Raw genomic sequence first — 15,725 nt, 5'->3', positions numbered from 1 at the left:
TGCTGCACATTTGAGGATGACGCATAGGATGGGTATGGGCTTCTGTCCCGGCTTCAGTGAGCTACAGTGCTGAAGTTCCTTTTTTTCTTAACTTAAATATTTATTTTATTTTGTGTGTGTGTGTGTGTGTGTGTGTGTGTGTGTGTGTGCGCGTGTGTGTGCACCACATGCATGCAGGAGCCTCGAGAGGTCAAAAGAGAGTGTCAGGTCCCCTGGAGCTGGACTTAGAGATAGTTGTAAGCTGCCATGTGGATACTGAGAGTCAAACTCAGGTCCTCTGGAAAAGCAGCCAGTGTTCTTAACTACTTAGAGAGCCCTCTCTCCAGCCCCTGGACCAGTTCTTTTGTTTTGCTTTTCTGGAGCTGAGGAGTAAACCCAGGGCCTTTGTTGGGGGTTGGTCTGACGCACTGTGTGTGCAAATGCTGAATTCTGGGCCCCGAGATCTGGTGCAGTCCAGGAGAGTGCATCCTCACATATGCCGATCTATAGTGTGTAAACTCTGCTCCCCCCGCTATCTCTGATTGGTTAATAAAGAAAAGCTGGGCAGCCTGTAACTGGGCAGAGGAGAGGTAAGCGGAGCTTCTGTTCCTAGGCTTGGAGTCTCAGGTAGGGACCACGAGGGAAAGAAGGATGAGGGAGAGGAAGGACTTGCCATGAGGAGCTGGGCTGGCAATTGTCCTGTAGATGCAGCCTATAGGACAGTATGGTGAGTAACCTAGGGCATGTGCCTGGCAGTGGCCAGCCCAGCCCAGAGGGTCAGTATAAAGCACATCTGCCCAGTTATTGAGCCTAAAGCTTATTAATAAATCTAATAGCTCTCTGTGTCTTTTATTTGGGGGCTAGAGTGGGTGACTAGAAATGTGCCCCCTGAATTAATTAAATATCATGAAGCAACTGCTCTGCCACTGAGCTAGTCCCCAGAGCCACTAAAACAGTTCTGAAACTGTGGCAATCAGGGCTGCCCGAGAGACAGCGGGTGTGGGGCTGTGGTGATTTAGCACCAACAGCAGCAGTAAGAGAGAGGCTCGGAAAAGGGCAGTGACCACAGGTGAATTCAAAATCAAACAGGCGACGAACTGAAGGGTGTTTCTAGACACTTGCCTGTGGCACAGCACATGACTTCACAGCGGCAACCTGGCTTCTAAGAGTAGAACAAGTGCACTGGCATTGTATGTGTCACCGCACCACAAAGTGCCAGCAGGTACCACTCGGCCTAGAATGCCTCTGCTCAGATTCTAAATGCGTGCATATTATGAATTTCAGTGGCTTTGCTTTTTTGTTTTTTATTTTTAAAATTTTATATCTTTATTTATTTTTATTGTATTAAACTTTTGCTTTCAAGTATGTCTGTTTGTCACGCGTCTTCCGGGTCCCTGTGGAGGTCAGAAGAGGGCATCCTATTCGCTGGAAAAAGCTACAAGTGGTTGCGAACTTCTGTGTGGGTGTTAGGAATTGGACCTAGGTCCTCTGGTAGAGCTCTTAACCACGGGAGCCATCTCTCCAGCCTCATTGCGCCCCCACCCCAGTCATTTTATTGCATATACAAAGCCTCCATTCTCCCTTCTTTGCTCCTTCTCTCCCCTTTCCTGCCTCATTCTCTGCTCCCTCCCCGCCTTCCCTCCTCCTCCTCCTCCCTCCTCTCTCTGCTCTGGTCTGCACCAGGCTGGCAGCTTTCTTGTTCACACCATCCGGCCATGTTGTTCTGTCCCAGACAGGTCCAGAGAGCGAAGTGACTATGGCCTGCAAACCCCACACCCGTGAGCCGCGGTACGTCGCTTTTCCTTTGCAGGCTTTCTTAGGTTGGCACAGCGGTAGGAAGCTGCCCAGAGCCTGCCTGTGTTCTGTCCCCCCTGCAAAGCCCAGGAGAAAACACAGCAGGTGAGCCAGGGCTCCCTGGCTTCTCCTCATCACATCAGCTGAGCTGTGGAATCTGCTGCTGTGAGAACAGAGCCTCCGAGCCTTACTGGACTGAGGAGTCGGACTTCTTCAAGTGGGAATACACTTCCTGCTCTTTTCTAGCTTAGTCATGAAAGACTTGCTCCTCCTGGCTCAGTCTCACAAAACGTCTCAGTCCAGTCTAGAATTGCTTTGCCCCTTCTCTGCCCCGACTGCCTTGGCTCTCTTGCACAGGAGCTTGGGATCGCAGTTGCCTTCCCAGCGAATGCAGCGTACTGTTTCTGTCTCTTTTAAACTTGTCTCCACCTGCGAAGCTTCTGGTAAGAACTTCTGCCAACTTCAGTGAGGGTGTCGACCTCGCTGGAGGCTGTTAATCTAAGAAATTGCTCTCAGGGTTTTTTAAAGCGTAGTTAGTGGGACCCACAGAATTTACATCCTTTGGCTTCTGGGCTGTAGTTTTTTCATAAAGAATATTTGTACTAAAGTAGAGATGTTTAAAAAGCACTATCATATCCATATTTACACTATAGAAAGGACCACAAGAAGTTCTATAATCATTACCAACAAAGGGTATAGACGTAGGGAAATTGGCTCTCTTTTTAGCAGTGTCTACTCACCTCCCCCGGCCCTTCCTTCTGCCTTAGTGCCCTGTCAGTTCCCAGAGACCCCCAATCTGCTCTGTGAAGGACGTGCTGTCTCTGTCGCATGTCTTTTCTATACGAACTATAGTGCAGCCACCCTGTGTAAGTGACAAGGTTAAGGCATTTGCTCAACAGTGCTTCTCAGAGTACAGACAACAACTCAGTTAAGGAGGGGGTTCTAGTTTGGATGTGCATGTCCCCCGAGGCTCTTGCAGCTGGTGGGAGGTTATGGGGCCTTTGCCCACAGAGTTTATCTGGAGGAAGTGGGTGGCTAGTGGGGCCAGCCATGAGCTTTATGACCCGACCCCACTTCCTGCCTGCTGGTCAGTGGAGAGGTGGAGGCGCCCAGTCCTAAGTACCCTCTGCCCCCTCAGCTGTGAACTCTGAGTCCTTCCTGCTATACCCTTTCAAACCATGAGCAGTTCCTCTTTTTAAGCTGCTTCCTTGGCTGTAGTTGTAAGAAGGGGGCCGTGGCTCTGTACAACCAAGAGACAGATTCCTGACACGCTCCAGGCTGCTGAGTGGACGTCCGTGGCACTAACTGTGCACAGACAGCGAGCGTATTCCTAGCAACACTTCAGCTAACTTCTTCTGGGGCCCTGGCTGGGATGGAGTGGTGACTTTGAAGGCATGGACTTCACAGTCAAATAGAAGTGAAGGAAGAAGTCCTGAGGTCTAAGGAACACTTAAGTGCCTATGGGACAGGGCAGCCCTGTGTCTGCTGGGCACACTGACACCATCTCAGGTCTGACTCAACAAAGTACTGTCACTGAGTCATTTGACCACTTCCTGGGTTTTCCCCTCAAAGCTTTCACACCCAAGGCTGGCTTGCACCCCACCCCGCCTGAGGGTGATCTCAACAGGGATCATACGTGCTAAGGCCTGGACAGACTGCTATGTAATGGTCCCTGTGGGAACCAGGCTACCGTCCCTGGGGATGGAGATGGAAGAGGGTTTGAACAACAGCAATTAGCTGGGAATTTTCTCCGAGTCATTGGTGAGAATCATCTGACCTCGAACCAAGTCTTCCTTTGGTGAGGAAGGGTGGGCGGTACGTGCCTCACAGGAAACGCACACATGACTTCAGAACATTACATACTGGATGAGGCCGAAGGGCACGTGTGCAGTACTGGGCCTAATGTCTGAGTTTTAAAGAGAAGATACAACTGGGGCTTGGGTGGGGTCATGCCTGGGGTTGTGACTCGGGTAGGCGTGCCCCAGTCTGAGGGAGGAAGTCCCCGTAGCCTTAAGCACTTATTCCTCATCTCTTCTCATTCCTTGGGCATTCGCTGCGTGGCAAGCCACCGTGCCAAGCCCGCCCTCCCCACCCCTTGTATTTTCTTCCTCTGCCAGCTCTCTCTCTCTCTGTTCTTCCCAATTTGAATATTTTTCCTACTCAGAGCGGGCATAAGCGCTTCTTTGCCCAATTCTTTGATCTGGGAACAATAGCAGCCGTTTGAACAGCAGAGGAGAAATGCCTGTTACACAGTTCTGCTCTCTCTCCAGACTTAGAGCATGTATCGTGAAGTCAGGACACCTGGACGCGGAGGGTCCCATGGTCCGAGCATGTCCTGACCTCTCCTTCTCTGGGCCTCCCTTCCTTCACATAGTGTTTTTATTTTTCACCCAATTTGGTCACACTTTTCTGAGGCTAATTATGTACTGGCCTTGCAATCTTTACGAGATTTGCACATGACAAATTCTGATTTGCTTGTTAGGCAGCGAAGGCAATCTTCAAAATGAAGCTTCATAAATAACCAAAAGGGAGACTTTTACACCCAACAGTAAAGCTAATTTATACTCACAGAGAGTTTTCCCACCATGCATTGTACAGGGTCAGGCATAATATTTTAATCCCTGCACTTTAACACACATTTCAGCCTTCCTGGCTCTGAGTGACCTGCAGTGTCTCATTGCTTCTTCACGGATTGCGGGACGCGGAGGACTACAGCATATTATGGGCTGGAATGTGTTATTTTTTTCTCATCAAGTCTCCCTCCTCTCTCTCTCTCTCTCTCTCTCTCTCTCTCTCTCTCTCTCTCTCTCTCTCTCTCTTTCATGATTATATTTAATGGTTTCCAAATTAAAATAACACCTGGACCTCTTGTCTGCCTGTTCTCCATGAGTTGTACAAAAGTCCACTCATTTCCAGCAACTCCAGGAGTGTTTACCTGGAGGGCAGCGCACGCCAACAATCTAAATATAGACACATCCTCTCGGGTTCTCAGAAGTCACCATGAAGCTCCGTCAGTGACCTATCAGGTGAAGATGTGTGTCCTCCCTCCACCCTCCAACAAGTTGCAGAGAGATGCAGTCTCTAGAAATACTTCAACTACTAATTAATTAGCACGTGACCTTAGGAAATCACATGACCTGCAGCTGATTCTTAGGTTACGAAGAAAAGAGATAGGGTAGAGTGTATGTAAAATCAGTTTGAATACTTTGATCTCTTATACAGACAGCTTTGAAGGCCAACTATGTCCAAGTTTGTAAAGTTACTTTAGGCTGAAAAGCAATTCTTCGAGCTTAAGTATAGCAGAGATAAAGCTTTTTTCCCTTTTCCTATTTTGAGCCAGGTCTTCATGAAGCTCAGGCTGGCCTCGAACTCACTATGTAGCTGAGGGTGGCTTTGAACTCTTACTCCTCCTGCTTTTACCTCCCAAGTGCTGGGGTTACAGAGGCATGTACTACCAGGTCCAGGATGAACTATGTTTAGAACATGTAATCACTGACACTGAAGACAAACAGTCCTGAGCTAAGTATCCTGGGCACAAGGAGGGGATTCCTTCTCTTTCAATCACAGGGTTCAAGCTCAGCCTGTTGTGTCCTTGGACTCAGTACAGGGAAGCCATGCTCAGCCACTTTTCTGCCCCCTGAAACCGGTGCTACTGTCCCTCAGAAACTCAGTGGACAGGGCTGAGATTGGCATCCAATTTCCTGCACACATACCTAGTCCCGCCATTGCTTGTCACTGATGCCGCTGTGAGTTTTGACTCAGTGTCGGGAGAGTTATTTACAGAGAAGAATCACCCCCCCCCTTTTGCTTGCCTCACTACAATTCATTTATTAGCAGTGTAAACCGGATTTATTACAACAATCAGTGCACACATTAGTGTAAGGAAATGGGGTTCGCTGGCTAGTGTTCTTCGTGAATGTAACCCTGTTCCCCTCCACTGTGAGGGCCACACTCTAGAATGAGTGAGGTTCTGCTTGCTAATCTTTCCTGGTTTCACCACAGACCCCTTCCTGGCCACAGTTACACACTCTTTTCAGAAGAGATGACAGGCGGGACCTTGTGATCAAGGGCAGAGAGGGGGCGCGCAGGTGTTATGAAGAGGGCACGCCATGCCCTATTCACTGAGGTTCCTCTCCAGGCTCTCCTTGAAGGCCTCCCACCACGGACAAACAGCTGCTGCTGGCTGCTAAACCATACCAATGTGGAGGGGACGCCTAAAACCTGAGCACCGAGGTGCTCAGGGCCACCTGAGCCACCTGGGTGGCTCTTGAGGCTGGCGTGTCAGGACCGCAGGCTGGCTCACACACGTGCCAAGAAGCAGGGGCACCCTGCAAAGCAGTCCAGGGACACTTTTATGGAACATGCAAAGGCTGAGCAGAGTGAATCCCCTTCTGACACATTCTAGTCAGGAGAGGGCACATAAACACTTATCAAAGGGCTAGACTTCCAAATGCCACTCAGATCCAGGCGCTGGCTTCTTTCATGTTGTCTGTGTGTGGGTTCTTGCTGTGTTCAAGCACAGAAAGTTTGTGATCACAGGGCAGGTGTTTTGGAAAACTCATCTTTGCAGCAGAGTGGGGAGGAAGATTTGATGAAGACTTGAGTGAGTTGTAAACAAAACACGACAGGGTGTTTGATGCCTGTCCTCAGCTGTGCCAGTTACCTTTTTATGGATAATGTTTGGAAGAAGAGGCATGTGGGGAAAGCGACGATGATGATGATGGTGGTGGTGGTGGTGGTGGTGGTGGTAACGATGATGCCCTGAGCCGAAAATTCGATTCTTGCTGTCTGTATGTTTGCTTGCTTTTCTTCATGTGGCCCTGGGAGTGGGGAGTCAGAACCACGGTCCTCTGCCAGGGTCTACCACTAAGCCACGCCCCAGCCCAAACGCTGAGTTCAAATGGAAGATCCTGGGTATGGAAGCAGCTGAAACAGCATTTGCCATCAGAATACCCAGGCTTCCCCCAAACTGCCTCCATTGCAGTTTGCTGCGGCTAAAGCCGGCATTGGCGGTCTACTGAGAGGCTCTGGGTTGCAGAATCTTCCAAGGTGAGAAACTTTCATAATAACTGAGCAGGAATCATGGAAACTATTTTATACGCATTTATTCTGGCCTGTGGTTAATTTGGCCAGCTCTACTTAGCTGAGCCTGTTAATTTTTCCTCCCTGCCCCCTCTCCTCTTTCCTTCCCTGCCCCCTCACCTCCCAGGAGTTCAACATCAAGGCAGCTAGAAGTGCAGAAAGTTAAATACAGTTTTGCAAGAGGTTCTCTCCGTGGGCAGGATGGGTCAGCAGTCACTGTTAGTGGGTCAGTTAATTCTTAGCACCGAGGCATATTGTCATTGTAGTGTTAACATGTCGTGGACTGCAACAAAGTAAGTGATAGTCATTAGGTTTGCTTTGTTTCTTTACACTTATTGATTGTGTGTGTGCATCTGCCATGGTGTGCAGCTAGAAGTCAAAGGATCACTTGTGAGAGAATCAGTTCTCTCCTTCTATCAGATGCAGCTGGGGATTGAACTCATGACATCAGTCTTGGTGGCAAGCCCCTCTACCAGCTGAGACAGCTTGTTAGTCCGGTAACTACTGTTGTGTGGGGGTAAATCTGGACTGCACAGCTGTCTATATGAATTTTGCTTTCCCTCATGTTATACCGTATTGGTCACTTTGTGACCGATACCTAGCAAAGTGGAACATTAGAGAGCAGAGTTCATTTTGCTCCCAGTCGGAGGGCTCAGTCCACCACGATGGAGAAGGCATGGTGGAGGCATGGCGGAGGGGGTGGCTGTCTGGATGGTGGTGGCATTATGAACTTGCTTGCTCACACCTGGGGTAATGAGAAGAGAACAGAGACAGGAAGTGGGTCCAGGTTGGAAACATCGTGGCTCAGTCCTGGTGACCCACTTCCTTCAGTGAGAATTCATCTCCTAAAGATTCCTCAGCCCTACAAAATAACATCACCAAGTGGGACGAAGAGTCCAAACATGTGACCCCAAGGAGGCATGGCTCACAGTCAGACCACACGGCTCACAGTCAGACCACACGGCTCACAGTCAAACCAGCTCTCCTCACGACTCACTGTCACCTCTGTCAGGACAGCTGGTAAGAAACACATCTTGTCACCTCTCCTACAGCCTTGTTTGAATGTGTCTCCCATGTGGAGTGTCACCAATTTCCACATCGATCCCTTATTCTCAAAAATGTCTGAGAGACATCCGAGAACAGTGTTCTTCCCAGTCTCTGCAGTTCTAAGCTCAGCAGCAAATCTGGCCAGGACATTTTCAAGCTGTGCTGCAAGGTGACTTGTGGAACACTGGGTCTTACAGCATCAAACATAGACTGTGGGTCCTCTCCTTACCTGCCATGGCTTTCTCACCAGCAGAGACATTTCTATGAGAGAAGCCTTAATTATAGTCATAAATGGAGAGTTGGATTAATAAGTAATTTGAATTTATGTAGGCACCATTTCACCCTAGGGTTGATCTCTTGGACCAGTATCTCCAGGAGTCTGGAACTTGTCAGCTCAGCTGGCTGCTCCCCCTCCTCCAACATGATCTTCACTCATCCTTAAGTGAACACGTTTCATGGTTCCCAGGGAGATAGCCAGCAAAAACTCTAACTACGGGAGCTGGGAGAGTAGAAAGTTAGTAAAGCACTTGCCACCCAAGCCTGAGCAGCTGAGTGTGATTCTCCGAGCTCGTGTGAAAAATCTACTAGACACAGTGGCAGGTGTATGTACTCTCTCTCTCTCTCTCTCTCTCTCTCTCTCTCTCTCTCTCTCTCTCCTTCTCTCTCCCTCTCTCTCTCTCTCTCTCTCTCTCTCACACACACACACACACACTCACATACACACATGCACACACACACACACACACACACACACACACACACACACACACATAAAATATAGAAACAAGAACTACCATAGATGAACTCACTGCCGAGTACTGTGTACTGCTCATGCATGAAATCGTGTGTTAGACAAGTTACACACATCATCTCTTCGAGTTTTCCTAGCAACCCCACATCATGGCAGAAGCAGCTGTGTTCGTTCAACCAGTCATCCCATGAATATACCCCTGGCGACTTCTCTATGTGACGTGGTGATCCAGGCCATGACCTTAAAGCATAGCCAAGAAAACAGATGATGACAGGGACATGTGTGATGTCATTTGAGGCAGCAACAAGTGGCCCAAGAACAATTAGTCAGGCTGGCTTGAGAATGACTGACAATAAACAGAGTGATCTGGAAAGATGTCTTTGAGGTGGCTGGAGGCCTAAATGATAAGAAAATGCCAGGCATAAAAATACATGGGAAAAGAAAATTCTATAAAAAGAGAACAGTAAGCACATTAGTTGTAGGACTATGGATAAATTAAGAGGAAGATGAAGGAAGCCAATGTCTGGAGCACAGCAAAGGGCAGAGCGTTACGTCAGGGTGAGGTCAGAGTGATTGCAATGCCTTATGGGTAATAGGAAGGGATTTAGATTGTATCCCGAGGATCACAATGGAGGAGTGGCCTATTCTCATTTGCAATTTGAAGAGATCACTGTGGAGAATGAGCTGTAGGCATCATGGATTATTGGTGAGTTATAGGATTATAGTTGTGATTTGGATAAATGTCCCTTCAGATGACCCACATGGTAAAGGTTGGATCTCCAGCCCATGGCTCTGGTAGAGGTGGCTGAAACCTTACAGGGTAGGGCTTATCTTTGGCCTTTGGGTCACTGCCAGTTTAGCCATAAAGGGGGTTGCAGGACCTCAGTCTCCTGTCCTTCGTCTTCTAGCTGTGCGATGGGGGCAGTTTCACTCCGCTATTCTGCCTCACCATGAGGTGGGCTCACGGTGCCAGGACCTGTCAGTCATGAAACTGGATCTTCGGAAACTGTGAGTGAGGAACAACTTTTTTCTCTATAAGTGGATTGACTGATGCATTTGTCACAATAGCACAAAGCCCACTAATGCACTCATTGAATGGTCCAGGAGAAAGGTTATGATGGCTTAGGCCACTTAGAAGTAAAAAACAGAAACATTTCAGTGTTCATGGCAAATGCAGGGGAAGTTTGGGGTGCACAAGTGTTAGGAATTGGGGTGGAAGTGGGTGAGGGTGACTGGAGGAAAATGAAGGTTAACTCTGGTTTTTAGTATGACCAGTTAAGCCATGCCACAGTTAAGAGGGCCGTTAGAGTGGTGGAAGATGGAGCTGTTTGTTTGTTTAGGGAGGCATTGATCAGGAGAAGTTCAGAGTTTTGCTTTTTAGGCTTTCAGTAAAGTTTTCCTGTCAGATGTATGCATCTAGCACTCACTGTGCAGAGCTGGATTCACATGTAGGACTTTGCTATCTTTACTTATGGTAGAGCTGCAGTATTGGAACAGAACGATGCAGTAAAAGAAGAGAGGCTGTCCCAGGCCCAGGTCACCGTAAGACCTCAGGTTAGGGGGAAAGCCCCAGCGGAGGAATTAAAGGGAGAGGCTGATATGGTAGCTGCAGGAGAGGGAGAGTAGAGGCTCTGGAAGCCAGGACGCGAATGTGTCTCACGGAGGGAGAAGTGATGCCCTGTGTCGGTTGGTAATGGCAGGTGATGATAAGCCTGGAGAGAAATGAGAAGTGAGCGAACAGCAGTAACCACAAAATCAAGGCTGAGAGGGCTTGGGGGTGGGGTGGGTAGGAAGCATCCTCAGGCTTTGAACCCATTGCAAAATTTGAACCTACTGCAGCCTTCCTTCAAAGCTGTCCCCACACTTACCTCATCCAGGAAGAGCTAGCCACTTCTGCTTCTTCTATGAGTTGCCAAGGCCAAGTAGCACCCCAAAGCCAAGGAGATAATGCTTTCTAGTTCAGAGGAAGGCTTTGGAAACACTAACCAGACAGGCACCTTGGGGGCCAACTGTGACAAGAAAGGTGGTGCCAGGTGACATCCTCAGAACAGAGAAGGCTTTGTTGTCCCTCTGAGCCTCACCTGGGGAGGGCTTTGCCACTCCCAAGGGGCTGAGTCACAGGGGTCCTTGACAGGGCTGCACTCACATCACAACACACATTAATTCAGGGCTTCATTGCTCCCTACAGTTAAGTAATGATCCACCAGACACACTGATCGAAAATTAGAGTCACAACAGCATCCTTATGTTTTCAGTCAATGTCTTCATATGTAAGAATGCTTTAAATCCTTATAGCGTTATAGCATTTATTCATATATTTATGGACAAAGCCTTCTATTTGCCTATCTGCTCATCCACGCATTCAGACATATATGCATCCAAACACAACCTACCTACATATCTTTCCACACATCCATTTATCATTCTTCTAAGTCTCCATCTGCCCACCCATCCAAGCATCCTTCATGAATGCATCCGTTGACCCATCTTCCCACATACCCATGTAGATATTCGCATGTCCACTCCCCCGTTCTTTTAGACACCCATCTACTCCTGTCCCCATCCGCCCACTGAGTCATCCATATATCTGTTGGAAACTGAGATACTGACATTTTTAAATAACTTGTCCTGGGGTCACTTAGCTGTTAGGTGTGCGCACTTGGGTTTGAACCTAGGCAAACTGGCTCCTGGGCCCTGTAGTCCAAACCCCATTCTTAGGGCATCTCACAGCGCTCTACTTGGCTTGGACTTGGATTTATAGGCAATGAAAATCTGGTGTCACTTCAAGGGTTCCCACTTCCCCATCATATCATAGTTCCCTAGGGGAAAACTCCTGGGATCTGGGAGCTTGGATGGAAAATACGTATTTACTTATTCAAGTGCCTGACTTGACACTGTGGCATCTCTTAAAACCTGAACATAGGTAACGAGTGTCAGTAGTATTCGCAGGCCTGTGATTGAGATGCTATCACATCATATCATCAAATTTATTTCAAATATCTTTAAAAAATCATTTATACTGATTGCTACTCAGAGTCATAATAGTTATTAGGCCTAGTGTTCTATGCCATTATTTAATACGTTAATAAAAGCACGCATTATTATAGTATAAATTTGCTCTCTGAATCTTGATAATGCTATTTCAGTAAAATTGGTTTCTTTTGTAATTCAGTGCATTTAAAATAATTAGTAGGAGCTTCTCTAGAAGTGGAAAAGCCCAGATCCAGTCCATTCATAATGTGAGGTATTTGGCCTATGCCTTTCAAAGGAGCTTAGTCACGCAATACACCCCTTCTGTCTTGGGTTCCCTTGCCTCGTGGCAACTCTGTAGAACTTTGATTTCCAGTGACGGGGAATTCATTATGTAATAAACAAAATACTTTCACTTCTTTAAAACTTAAAGTCAGGGCAGGATGCCAGGGTGCCATGCAGGACACGCCGAGTTCCATCCTCACCACTGCACGCATTGGTTGTGGCAACACATGCCCCTAATTGCAGCACTCAGGACGCTGGAGGATCACAAGTTCAAGGTCATCCTTGGCTATACACAGTGAGTTATGGGCCAGCATAGGCTACATGAGTCACTGTCTTTAAAAATATAATCCAAAAAAGAGTACAAGCAAACAACAAAACAGAATAAAACACCACCAACAATACCACACACACAGAGTTACAGTTCTCGAGTGGAGAGTCATGCCATGTCCCTCCCCACTTGCTTTAGGACCCGCCCTCCCTCTGGAGATACAGCACCATTAAAAATGAACAGAGGTCTTTGAAGTCCGTTTGCTGGAAGTGGGACAGCTTTCTGACTCCTTGCGGCTGGCATCCCTCACTCTTACACACCTCCACAACACAGGGGCGGCCATCACACAAGTGTCCCCATCACCTCAGCCTTCAGTTAATTCCCCCTGAAGTCCATAGCTGAGTCTCAGCCCCGAGTCTCAGCCCCGCTTCCTTCCTCTTTAGCGCCCAGCCATGAGTACCAGGCAAACCAACTCAGCAAGTCCATCTAGTTAAAGCCTGCCCTTGCCCGCTCTCCGTGATCCCCTGGGTGCCAGCATCACCAGCTGTATTGTAAGTCCTTAGATGTCTCTTCCCTCTATTGCCATTAAGCGTGAGGCTTGTGTCCATGACGATGTCACCGACTCCGCTCTCTCTTCATCATCACCACATCCTGGCACCGGGAGTCATTAAATTTCCTACAGGTGTAGAGCTTCCTGGCAAGTCCTGCCTATTTCTTTTAAGGGGGGGGGGAGGGAAAAGGCAATCTTTCCCCAGCCACCTCCCTGTTGGCAGCCATTTCCTCATTCCCATCAAATCGCAGTGAAGTCTGTTTTCCTTGGCTGCCACTGTAGGTTTGTAGTGGGGAAAGAATTCAGAACCTGAGGATGATGATCCTGGGTGTGGTCGAAGCACTGGAGCGCGCAGTTATGGCGCCGTTCAGAGGAAACTTGGCCACAGAGAGGCACTTCCCACTGCCTTGTCCCAGCTGCAAATGCCACTGTCAGGCCCTTCAGCTGAACTCTTCACGAAGTGTTCCAAGACTGGAAACAGCTGAGGGTGTGGGTGCAGGCAGCGCTGCTTTGCCCTTCTCAGGGTCTGCTGTCACTCAAAACCAGAACACACCAAGGACCAGTTTTGTCCCAGAATGCAGGAAGGAAGGAATTTTTCTGACGACAGTAGGAGAAAATCAAGGCCGCATCTTTCTTTTCCCCAGATGTTTTGTTTCCAGGTTTTAAGTCTCTTATTGACCAAATGCCCAGATACTTCAGGCAAGAGTAAGACAAAAATAAAAGGAGTAAAAAAAAAAAAATCCAACAGCTTTGGATTCTTAATCTTAAGCATAAACACTTTGTGGTGGTATGAATAGAAATTCATAGTTCTTGAAGTTATATTCATAAGGTGATCTTGGGCTAGGGCTGTGGGCACTGGTTCAGCATGCATGAGGTCTTGAGTTTGATCTCAGTGCTATAGAAACCGGACATGGCGGCACACACTGGAAATCCCAATACTGGGTAGGTGGAAGCTGAATGCTCTGACGTTCAAGGTCATCCTCAACTACATAGAAAATTTAGGTCCAGTCTGGCTTACATGAGACAGCCTGTCTCCAAAACCCCAACCCAACCCAAACCAGACACCCCAAAAGAATCATCGTAAATCAAAGCAAAAGCAGCAGAAGATTAAAAGTGGAACATATATGTACATGTATGTGTGTGTGTATATATACATACATATAGTGTGAGTGTGTGTGTGTGTGTGTGTGTGTGTGTGTGTGTGTGAGTGTGCGCGTGTGCGCACAGGAGTTCAGGAGCCCGTGGATGCCAGAAGAATCGGATTCCCCTAAAGCTGAGATTCCTGGCTGTTGTGAGCCGCCCAATGTGGGTGTTGGGAGCCAGGATCAGTGTGCTCTCTTAAAGCTGAGCCTTCTCTCTAGCGCATTTGTTTGCTCTTAACCCAAATGTCTATGTTTATGGGCACTTCAACCAGGCACCAAGAAACCGGGCAGTTCTCTGCCTGGGAGAGCTTTGCAGCTCTCTGTACAGATCAGTTTCCGTCCCATGCGAATGGCCTTAGCCTCTTGTAGTGCCATTCTACAATGAAGAAATCGTGTTTTGCTTTTCTGAGTGTCTCTTTTCAGACCTTCATTTCTTGAAGGACGTTTCATGAATGAGGCATTCTGGAAGGCTTTTGGTTGTTGATGCCTTTGCTTTCCTTTCCACACTTTAAGGTGCTTTTCCATCGTCTTCTGTCTTGCGAAGCTCTGCTGAGAAGCCCATGGCCAGCCTTGTCTTCACTCATTTATCTGGGATCCCTTTAGGTCAGAAGACACCAGAGATTTTTTTCTTTATTTCTAGATTTCAGCAGTTCAATTTTGATGTTCTGTGGTTTGCTTTTCTGGGTGTTTATAATGTTGGAGACTCAAGGGAATTGCTGCATCTTTGAACTTGAAAGGTTTAGGGCATTCTTTCCCAAAATGTTTTTCTACCTTCCTTTCCTACACACACACACACACACACACACACACACACACACACTTCTTTTAAAGTTTTGGTTGCAGTTGTACCTTCCTAGAAGTTGGTGTAGGTATGTATGCACGTGTGTGTGTGTGTGTGTGTGCATGCGTGTGCGCGTATGTTGAGACAGCATCTTGCTCTGTGTTTGCACTCTCTATGTCTTTGAACTTACTTTGACCCTCCTGGTTTTGCCTGTCAAATTTCCAGATTTTGCATTTTGTTTTGAAAATTTCTTGTCTTGCCTGTCCTTTTTCCTTATTTTATTTAAGTAATTTATTCGGATTACATCTCAATTGTTATCCCCTCACTTGTATCCTCCCGTTCCTCCCTCCCTCCCTCTTTCACGCTATTTCCCTCCCCTAGGTCTGTGACAGAAGGAGACCTCCTCCCCCACCACATGGTCACAGTCTATCAGGTCTCATCCTGGTAGCCTGCTTCCCCTTCCTCTGAGTGCCACCAGGCCTCAATGATCACCCTATCTTCTTTCTTTCATGTGTCACAGCCCCAGCGTACCCATTGTCCAGTCTTTTGTCTGAAAACAGTTGCTCCATAGAATGCAGTCATAATTTCTCATGATGTGAGAGCTATCCCATGGTTGTCCAAAAAGTCTCACTGCATGACACTTTATGAAGATTCTTCAGCATGTTGAAATATCGACTCACCATGACTATATATTGCTGTTATCATCCTTCTTCCACCAAGGACATTTCTCTGCCATGATCCCAGAGTGCTGAAAAGTAGGGTGCCGTCCAGTCAGCTGCCGTGGGAACAATGCACAGGAGTGAGTAGTATCTGCCTGATAAATCAGATTTTCTGAGAAGTGAACTTTTTTTCCTTGTGTACTTGTTTAAGAAAGGCTAAAAAGTCACTCTAGGCATTTAAACATTGAGATATAATTAATATGTATAAAGTCCTGGCTTTGATCCATAGTACTGAAAAGAAAGGAATAGCACACAAGAAGAGTCACCCCTTTAAAATTTAAAAATTACACTTATTTATTGAGTGTGTGTACATATGTATGCACACATGTGTGTGCACATGTGTGTGCATGTGTGTAT

The sequence above is a fragment of the Acomys russatus genome, chromosome 13, assembly GCF_903995435.1.
Source record: "Acomys russatus chromosome 13, mAcoRus1.1, whole genome shotgun sequence".
Taxonomy (NCBI): domain Eukaryota; kingdom Metazoa; phylum Chordata; class Mammalia; order Rodentia; family Muridae; genus Acomys; species Acomys russatus.
Note: the sequence above shows the minus strand (reverse complement) of the source record.